This window comes from Somniosus microcephalus, chromosome 13, assembly GCF_052327205.1.
Source record: "Somniosus microcephalus isolate GS21.2 chromosome 13, FLI_Smic_1.0, whole genome shotgun sequence".
NCBI lineage: Eukaryota > Metazoa > Chordata > Chondrichthyes > Squaliformes > Somniosidae > Somniosus > Somniosus microcephalus.
In genome coordinates this window covers 189,113,053-189,122,870 of record NC_140999.1, presented here as the reverse complement: position 1 = coordinate 189,122,870, position 9,818 = coordinate 189,113,053, and positions in this window count along the sequence as shown.

The following is a 9,818-nucleotide window of genomic DNA, read 5'->3' as shown; positions in this document are numbered from 1 at the left end:
ATGCTGGGTAAAGAGCTCCCCATTCCACATAAGCCGTTTCTTTCACAAAAAGCTGCTGCCGCCTTGCGCTGACCGGCGGAGAGGAAGCAAGCTGCAAGGAGGGGGAAGCGCCAGTGATCCCGACTCGGTGAAAGTTCCAGATACAGAAGCTTTGCATCATTAAAACATAAGAATTAGGAGCAGGAGTCGGCCATACGGCCCCTCGAACCTGCTCCGCCGCACGGCCCCGCTCCGCCGCACGGCCCATAAGAACATAAGAAATAGGAGCAGGAGTAGGCCAATCGGCCCCTCGAGCCTGCTCTGCCATTCAATAAGATCATGGCTGATCTGATCCTAACCGCCAATCCACTATCACTCCGCCACACGGCCCCTCGAGCCTGCTCCGCTATACGGCCCCTCGAGCCTGCTCCGCCATTCAATAAGATCATGGCTGATCTGATCCTAACCGCCAATCCACTATCACTCCGCCGCACGGCCCCTCGAGCCTGCTCCGCTATACGGCCCCTCGAGCCTGCTCCACCATTCAATAAGATCATGGCTGATCTTTGAGCTCAACTCTACTTTCCCGCCCGATCCCCATATCACTTGATTCCCCTGGAGTTCAAAAATCTATCAATTTCAGCCTTGAATATACTCATTGACTGAGCATCCACAGCCCTTTGGGGTAGAGAAATTCAAAGATTCACAACCCTCGGAGTGAAGAAATTCCTCCTCATGGCCGACCCCTTAACCTGAGACTATGCCCCCTAGTCCTGGACTCTCCAGCCAGGGGAAAACAACCTCGCAGCATCTACCCTGTCAATCCCCCTCAGTATCTTATGTGTGTCAATGAGATCACCTCTCAGGCTGCATGTCCCATGGTTTAAGTTGTAAAAGGGCTTGGTGCACTGAAGGCTGTGCGAAATTTGTAACTTGTGAGTATCTGTGGCTTCAGAGTGCCTCTTGTATATTTTACCATGCAAGTTATTTGGGTCTCTCAATTCTAAGTGTCTGTTTTTTGGGGGAAGAGTCCATTTATAGAGGTTTTACTGGAGCTCATTCCCTCTAGTGCTGGCGATGGATTTGAATGGACCAGCCCCACTGCTGCTAGCGGTCAGTACTCGGTCCGAAGGAGCTGATGTCTTGGCCCAAGCAGCACTGTGGCAGCTGTGTCTCTCTTTTTTTTGAATGGGAGGCCGAGAGGCCTAGTTGGCTGGGTGCCGTCAAGGCAGCTGTGTGCCTTTTTGTTTTCTACGTCTGGTTGTGATGATCATTTGTTTTTTTGTGAAATATGAATCATAAATCAGGAAATTCAGAAAAGATTTTTTTTGTCAGGTAATGAGTTGTTTTTGTGGAATATGGTGAGATAACCAATTAGAAAGGGAATTGCCAATGGCGCAGACGTAAACATTTAATATATTTTCCTAAAAAGGGACAATACTCAGCCTCAGGCTCTATCTGACAGCACTAAATGACTTGCTCAGTTATGTGGAGAGACTGGAGAAGCTGGGATTGTTCTCCTTAGAACAGAGAAGGTTAAGGGGAGATTTAATAGAGGTGTTCAAAATTATAAGGGTTTTGATGGAGTAAATAAGGAGAAACTGTTTCCATTGTCTGGGGGGTCACTAACCAGAGGACACAGATTTAAGATAATTGGCAAAAGAGATGAGATTTCTTTTTACAAGACGAGTTATGATGATCTGGAATGCACTACCTGAAAGGGCAGTGAAAGCAGATTCAGTATCAACATTCAAAGGGGAATTGGATAATTACTTGAAGGGGGAAAGTTGCAGGGATACAGGGAAAGAGCAGGAATGTGGAACTAACTGGATCACTCTTTCAAAGAGCTGTCACAGACTCGATGGGCCGAATGGCCTCCTTCTGTGCTGTATGATTCTATGATTTATAGAACACCTCATCACATCCCTCAAGGCGTTTTACACAAAATGAATCGCTTCGAAATGTAGGCAAGCACAGCAGTCGGTTGGCGCAAAGCAAGATCCCGCAAACAACCAGGCGATGAGGGAAGAGTGTTGGCCAGGCAGAACTCCCCGCCTTTCCTCAAATAATTCCAGGGGATCTGAAGTGTCCCCCTGAAACAGGCTCACATCTGGAAGCCTCATCGGCAGCACAGAGCATAATTCAGCTCGACAAATAACTGTTAATGTACACATTAAAAAAAGTTAGCCGTTCCATATTACAGTACGTCATTGGGAAAAATCGTCAATGGAACACAGTTCGGGGATATCCAAAAATATATGCCAGTGCTGAAAAAAGCCATGTTCTGTTGGACAAGTGGATTAGGAATGACATATTCAGGGATACCACATAATTTCCTATACAGCCTTTTCCACATGAATCAAGAATATGCGTTATAATAAATTACTACACCCCCAATCAAAAATATTTTTCCTCCCTCACAGAAGCTCTTAGACTTATTTTCCATTGCATTTTTGCTTTCCTCTTTCCTTTTATAATTTGCCGTTATGCTTTCCCCCTTAAACACTCGCCTCTCCTCAATCTTATACTCTGCACTTAGTCTGGCTTTCCCAATTGATTTGAAGCTGTTTGCCCTTTAGTTCCCGCTCATCTCTTCCCTTCATCTCTTTGCTCAAATGTCTGCTTGTGTTATTTGTGGTTCACGGCATCTTTCAGCTATCCGTTTGTCTGCCAGCACCGAGCGATTCCCACCAGCGTCAGTGGGAAACTTTAATCAACCGTGTGAGTGCGCATTGTTCAAATCCTCTCTAGTCCAATGCACTGGGAGACACTCTGGCCTTTCACTGCTGAGGCCTGCGGTTAAATTCAACCCAGACTAAAAGTCCCTTCTTGCTGGGTTCTACGTGAAATGGGTTTTTATCCAGTTTCGAATCAGTTCCGACTGGTCATGGAGATCAGTGGCACCAAACTGCCCCCCGAAATTGGTGCCTCACCCAAATAGCAATGTGTATGGGAAGTGGAATACTCACACTGATGCAGGGTGCTCTCCAGAGATCGGGGTGGTATAGAGGGAGCTTTACTCTGTTCCTAACGGAGCTAAACCAGAGCTTGGAGCTAAAGCAGAGAAGTTATGCTAAACTTGTATCGAACCTTGGTTAGACCACACTTGAAGTACTGTGTACAATTCTGGACGCCATATTATAAAAAGGATAAAGAGACACTGGAGAAGGTGCAAAAAAGATTTATAAGGATGATACCAGAAATGCAAGGGTATACCCATCAGGAAAGGATGAACAGGCTGGGTCTCTTTTCTCTTGAAAAGATAAGGCGGAGGGGTGACCTAATAGAGGTCTTTAAAATTATGAAAGGTTTTGATCGAGTGGGGAAGAGCATAACTAGAGACCATCAATATAAGATCGTCACCAAGAAAATCAAATAGGACATTCAGAATTAACCTCTTTACCCAGAGAGTGGTGAGAATGTGGAACTCGCTGCCACAGGGAGTGGTTGAAGCGAATAGTATAGATGCGTTTAAGGGGAGGCTAGATAAGCGTATGAGGGAAAAGGGAATAGAGGGTTACGCTGATAGAGTTAGATGAGGAAAGACTGGAGGAGGCTCGAGTGGAGCATAAACGCTGGCTGGGCCTGTTTCTGTGCTGTATATCTTACGGAATCCTTCATAAGCTCGACGCCAACATTGAAATTAAAAAAATGTTTCATTTCCCAGCACTAACTCACTTTGCCTCGCCAAGCACAAATATTCACTTAAAACATTGAAGGAAATTCCTTTAAACATCTGAAGACGTCGGTACCACGGCGGCTGAAGATTGTCGGGCAGGAGTGCGGGAAAGGCGGAGCGAGGCGAGAGCGGACCCTATTGTGATGGCGCCGATGAAAATGGCTGCCGTCCTTGCGGGCTCCGTGCGTACCAGGCAGCTAAGTGTCCTTTGCTGCTTGGTGCGCTCGGCTCGTTAAGAAAAAAGCATTTCACTGACTGGATTTCACTTCTTGTATTTGGTTATGTGAGAAAAAAAATTGAAATTGAAATTGAAGAGAATTCAGTTGTGGAAAATGGGGAAATTCAACATTAGGTGAACTGCTACAATCTGGATTTGAATGGTTTGGGTGGGAGGGAGTGGGGAGGATTGTTTCTACAAGCACATATACATATTACTGACAGCACAATGAATTATAGGTGGCAGGGTAGCAAATTCAGCTCCTTTACCCCATGCATAATATGGAGAAGTGATTGTGAATCTTATGTAGTGTGGCCAATGCTTGGGGAACTTCAGAGAAACCCACCCAAAATGTAAAAAAAAGTTTGTTTGAAAAAAGTGACTCAAAGCAGTTTCAGCCCGTCCCTTGTCAAAAAACACTTTTTCCTTTCTCTCTCGTCGTTATTTAAGTAGCAACCAAGCACCGATCGATAGAAAAAGAACAAACCTGCATTTATATAGCACCTTTCGCAACCTCAGGACACCCCACAGCGCTTTACAGCCAATGAAGCACTTTGGCCTTGCTCCTCCCAGTCCCTGTAACCTCCTCCGGCCCTCCGAGACCTCGGTGTGCGCATCCCCAATTTCCTTCACTCCAACATTGGCAGCCAAGCTTTCAGCTGTCTGGATCCGAAGCTCTGGAATTACCTCCCTAAACCTCTCTGCCTCCTTTAAGATGCTCCTTAAAACCTTTGACCAAGCTTTTGGTCACCTGTCCTACTATCACCTGATGTGGCTCCTATGAAACATTTTATTACATTAAAGACGCTATATAAATGCAAGCTGTTATTAAACTCTCGACCAAGTTTTAAAGGGACGGCTGTTAAATCAAAACTTTGACAGAAATAGGTAAAGGAGAACAAGCTCTCTACTTTTCCCCAACTGAATTCTCACACTGACAATGCACGGATCCAGTTGAACAGTACACTCCGGTCACATATTATGAGAGTCACGGTTTTAACACCAGGACTCACGTGACATGCCCCAACTTAATATTCAGTAACAAAAATATTGCAAACTTCCCGCATAGTTAGTGGATGGGAAGACTTTCCGTGGCATCTTAATACAGGAAACTTTCTGGTATCCGGCACGGACGGGACCGAGCTGGTGCCGGTCTATCAACATTGCCGGAGAATCGAGCGCTATAGTTAAAACATACGGAGCTTCTGAGCTCCGTATCTAGCAACAAACCCTGTTGCTAAGCAACAGCTTCAAAACAATAAGCACAGCTCGCAAGCGTCTCTGTAGCTTAGCAACAGCTTCAGTTAGACATTTGCACAGCCAGAAATTAATAAAAAAAAGTAACTAAAAGTTAAAAAAAATGATCTGAACCGACTCCTGAATTTTGCCGGTTAACCGACATTTCCGGTTTAGTGGCCGGTTAATCGAAAGTTTCCTGTACTAGCTAATTCAGACTGATACTCTGCTGAATGATCTCCAATTCACATTAATCCGGAGCAAGTCCAATTATGTGCGTCTCAGGATCACCAGAATTTCAAACCGATTGAGTTGTTCAAGGGAACAGAGTAGAAGATGTATCGTCATGCTGCATACGCGCACTGCAGGGGCATAGGGAGCAGCGATCAGAATGAGCCCAAGTGTAAAGGGAACAAGCTATGAGGAAGGAGAATAAAAGCTCAAGCTCCACAGCCTAGAGGCGACTGTCAAGGGGGAACCTCACTGAGGTATATAAAATATTAAAAGCTCTTAAGGAAGGCAAGCGCAGAATATTTCAAGGTAAGTCAGCATAAATTTGAATTAGTGAAAGGCAAGACAGATACTGAAAGAGTGATAAACTTTTGGAATGAACTACCAGCTATGATAGCAGAGCTAAATACAGTACAACCCAGGCATTCAAAATGTGGTTCCACAGAATGTACAGCACAGAAACAGGCCATTCGACCCAACAGGTCCGTGCCGGTGTTTATGCTCCACACCAGCCTCCTCCCACCCCTCCATCTCACCCCATCTACATAACCTTCTATTCACAGTCTAAGGATAAGGGGTAAGCCATTTAGGACAGAGATGAGGAGGAATTTCTTCACCCAGAGAGTGGTGAACCTGTGGAATTCTCTACCACAGAAGGCAGGAGAGGCCAATTCATTAAATATATTCAAGAAGTAGTTGGATATATTTCTTAAGGCTAAAGGGATCAAGGGATATGGGGAGAAAGCAGGGGCCGGGTACTAAATTTGGATGATCAGCCATGATCTCATTAAATGGCAGAGCAGGCTCGAGGGGCCGAATGGCCTACTCCTGCTCCTATCTTCTATGTTTCTATATTCCTTTCTCCCTCATGTGTTTATCTAGTTTCCCCTTAAATGCATCTATACTATTCGCCTCAACCACTCCCTGTGGTAGCGAGTTCCACATTCTCACCACTCTCTGGGTAAAACTCTCCTGAATTCCCTATTGGATTTATTAGTGACTATCTTATATTGACGGCCCCTAGTTTTAGACTCCGCCACAAGTGGAAACATCTCTACGTCGACCCTATCAAACCCATTCATAATTTTAAAGACCTCGATTAGGTCACCCCCTCAGTCCTCTCTTTTCTACTGAAAAGAGGATGCAAGGACAGAGGACTGGAGTACTGGCTTTCATTTTTTTTAAATTTAACCTACACTTAACCAGAAAGCATGAAATGTGATGTAATGAGTCAGTTTACTATTGTATAACCTGCTCCTATTTCTTATGTTCTTATTGGGGATCGGGCGGGAAGGTGGAGTTGAGGTCGATGGTCAGTCATGATCTTACTGAATGGCGGAGCAGGCTCGAGGGGCCGTATGGCTGACTCCTGCTCCTATTTCTTATGTTCTTATAAGCCAAACGTCTTTTCCTGGTGCTGCTAGCGTTCTCAGCAGATGTACCATGTTAGGTACTGGGCACTTCAATGACACTCAGATCAAGGGATATCATAAACCCTGGGGACAAGGAAGATGATTTGAAACTTGTAACTGGAACTTGTAATTAGATTGCTATCTTACATTTTATTTTCTTCAATCCCTGCCGCCCAGCTCATACTGGTTCCTAGCTATCAACATTACATTCCTATATTACAACAGTGACTACACTTAAAAAAGTACTTCATTGGTGGTCGTGAAAGGCGCTATATAAATGTAAGTCTTTCTTTCCTTAACATCACTTCTGGGTTCATCGCACGCCACAGAGTAGCAGTCGACTGTCTCTATAACTCTTCCCCCAGCTGCAAATAACTAAAATGGTAAGAAACCATCGCAGGCTGTGCAACATTAACATTTAAATACTTAATGCATTTGCATACCAAGTCACAGTGTAACTTCGAGCTGTGGAAAAAGAACGTGTGTTTATACAGCAGGTTATCACGCTCACAAGATGCCTCAAGGCTCGCTGTTCTGCAGGCAAATGCACAGCTAATTTACACACAGCAAGATCCCACAAACAGCAAATGGAAAGAAAAGGAAGAAAGGCAGAGAAAGAAAGACGTAAATAACTATTAGCCCAGGACGGAAGTAATTTCCTTGGGCCAAACGGATAGTTAATGGTTAATATATGTAGAATATATGTACTCCCCGCACCCCTCACATGTCCGCTCCCCACTCCCTCTTCCTCCCTCCTCTTCCTCTCTCCCTCCCTCACCCCCTCTCCTCCCCTCTCCTTCTCCCTCCCCTCCCTCTCTCCTCCCCCCTCCTCCCTCCCTCCTCTCCCCCCCTGCCTGACCCTCCCCCCTCTCACCCCCTCCCTTCCCTCTCCCCTCCCCTCTCTCTCTCCTCCCCTCTCTCTCTCCCTCCTCCCTCCTCTCTCTCCTCCCTCCCCTCTCTCTCTCCCCTCCCTCCCCCCTCCTCTCTCTCTCCTCCCCCCTCTCTCCTCCCTCCTCTCCCCCCTCTCTCTCTCCTCCCTCCTCTCTCTCTCTCCCCCCTCCCTCTCTCTCCTCCCTCCCCTCTCTCTCTCCTCCCTCCCCTCCCTCCTCCTCCTCTCTCTCTCCTCCCTCTCTCTCTCTCCTCCCTCCCTCTCTCTCTCAAATTCAAATCGCTTTATTGGCATGACAAGGTACATCTTATGTTGCCAAGCATCGAAAAACATTCATGGTTGTACACAAAAATACAGATCTATCCATACAGTGTATAAATAGATATATCCCTGAGTGTATAAATATACATTCATATAATTTGTATATACTCTTTTCTTATATTTAGTGGTTGTCCCTCTGTTTATGGCAAGCTGTAACATAGTGTGCCGCTAAGGTTACACAATTTCTCTCTTCCCCTAGTAGGTATGGGAGTTTTTGGTCGTCATTCAAATTTCTGAATTCCGGCATATTTTTGTGAATTTTGGGTAGAAATTCTCCCTTATGCCCTGATATTTTCTACAAGCTGTGAGGAAGTGCATCTCTGTCTCCACCACTCCCTGACTGCAGTGAGAGCATATCTTGTCCTCTCTTGGTAGCCGGGTCTGCCTGTGTCTACCTTTTTCGATCGCCAGGCTATGTTCACTAAGTCTGTACATTGTCAAGGTTTTTCTCAGTTTGCTATCCTTTACCATGGTCAGGTAATCAGCCACGTTGTATTGTCTGTTTAGGGCCAAGTAGCAATTGAGTTTTGCTTTGGGTTTTTGTTGTTTCTGCCCAATATGACAGATATTTTTCCCTTTGCTTAGCGACGATTGTGTTGGGTCGAATTCTTTGTGTTACGCTGTCACTGTCCTGGGGCTGGTTATTGTTAGTAGTGTTAGTAATTACTTCACTGAGTCCCAGGACTAGTTGACTGAGGGTATTCTTCTTTATGGTCCTCTCTTGGCATTTCAGGGCTTGGTAATGATAGCATTGGGGGTTGCTCATTTCTAGGTGTTTCCAAAATTTGGTGGCTCTTTTTTGGATAGTGATTATTAATGGATATTGGCCTAGTTCTGCCCTGCATGCATTGTTTACGGTTTTCCTTTGAGTCCGGAGGATATTTTTACAGAATTCTGCATGCAGGATCTCAATTGGGTGTTTGTCCCATTTTGCAAATTCTTGTTGTGTTAGCGGTCCCCACAACTCACTGCCATAGAGTGCAATTGGTTCAATTACTGATTTGAAAATTTTGAGCCAAATGCTAATTGGGATTTCTATTTGGATTGATTTTTTAATGGCATAGAAAGCCCTTCTTGCTTTCTCTTTCAGTTCATTCACAGCCAGTTTGAAATTTCCCGTAGAACTGATTTTTAAGCCCAAGTATGTGTAGTTAGTGGTTTGTTCAATTTTGGTTGTTCTAGTGTGAAATTTATTTTGGGTCCCTGATGTCTGGATCTTTGCTGGAACACAAGGACTTTGGTTTTTTGGGGATTTATTGTCAGGGCCCAAGTCCTGGCAGTACGAATCCAGCAGATCCAGGTTCTGCTGTAGACCCTCCTTAGTTGGTGACAGCAGAACCAGGTCGTCTGCATAGAGGAGGAATTTAACCTTGGATTCATATAGGGTGAGGCCGGGTGCTGTAGATTGTTCAAGTAGTTTTGCCAATTCATTTATGTAAATATTAAAGAGTGTCGGTGAGATTGGCGAGCCCTGCGTCACCCCCGCCCCTGTGGGAAGTATTTTGTTTGTTTGTCTCCAATTTTAAATGCACATTTGTTGTTTGTATACATTGATTTAATTACATCATATGTTTTTCCCCCTACCCCGCTTTCGATAAGTTTCAGGAATAAACCATCGTGCCAGATGGAATCGAAAGCCTTCTGGAAATCTATAAAGCATGCATAGATTTTGCTTTTGTTTTGATGAACGTGTTTGTCAATTAGGGTCTGTAGGGTGAAGATATGATCTGATGTTCTATAGTTTGGCAGGAATCCAATTTGGCTTTTACTCAAGACATTGTGCGCCTTAAGGAAGTTTATAAGTCTTTTGTTTATGATACTACAGAATACCTTCCCCAGATTACTGTTTACACA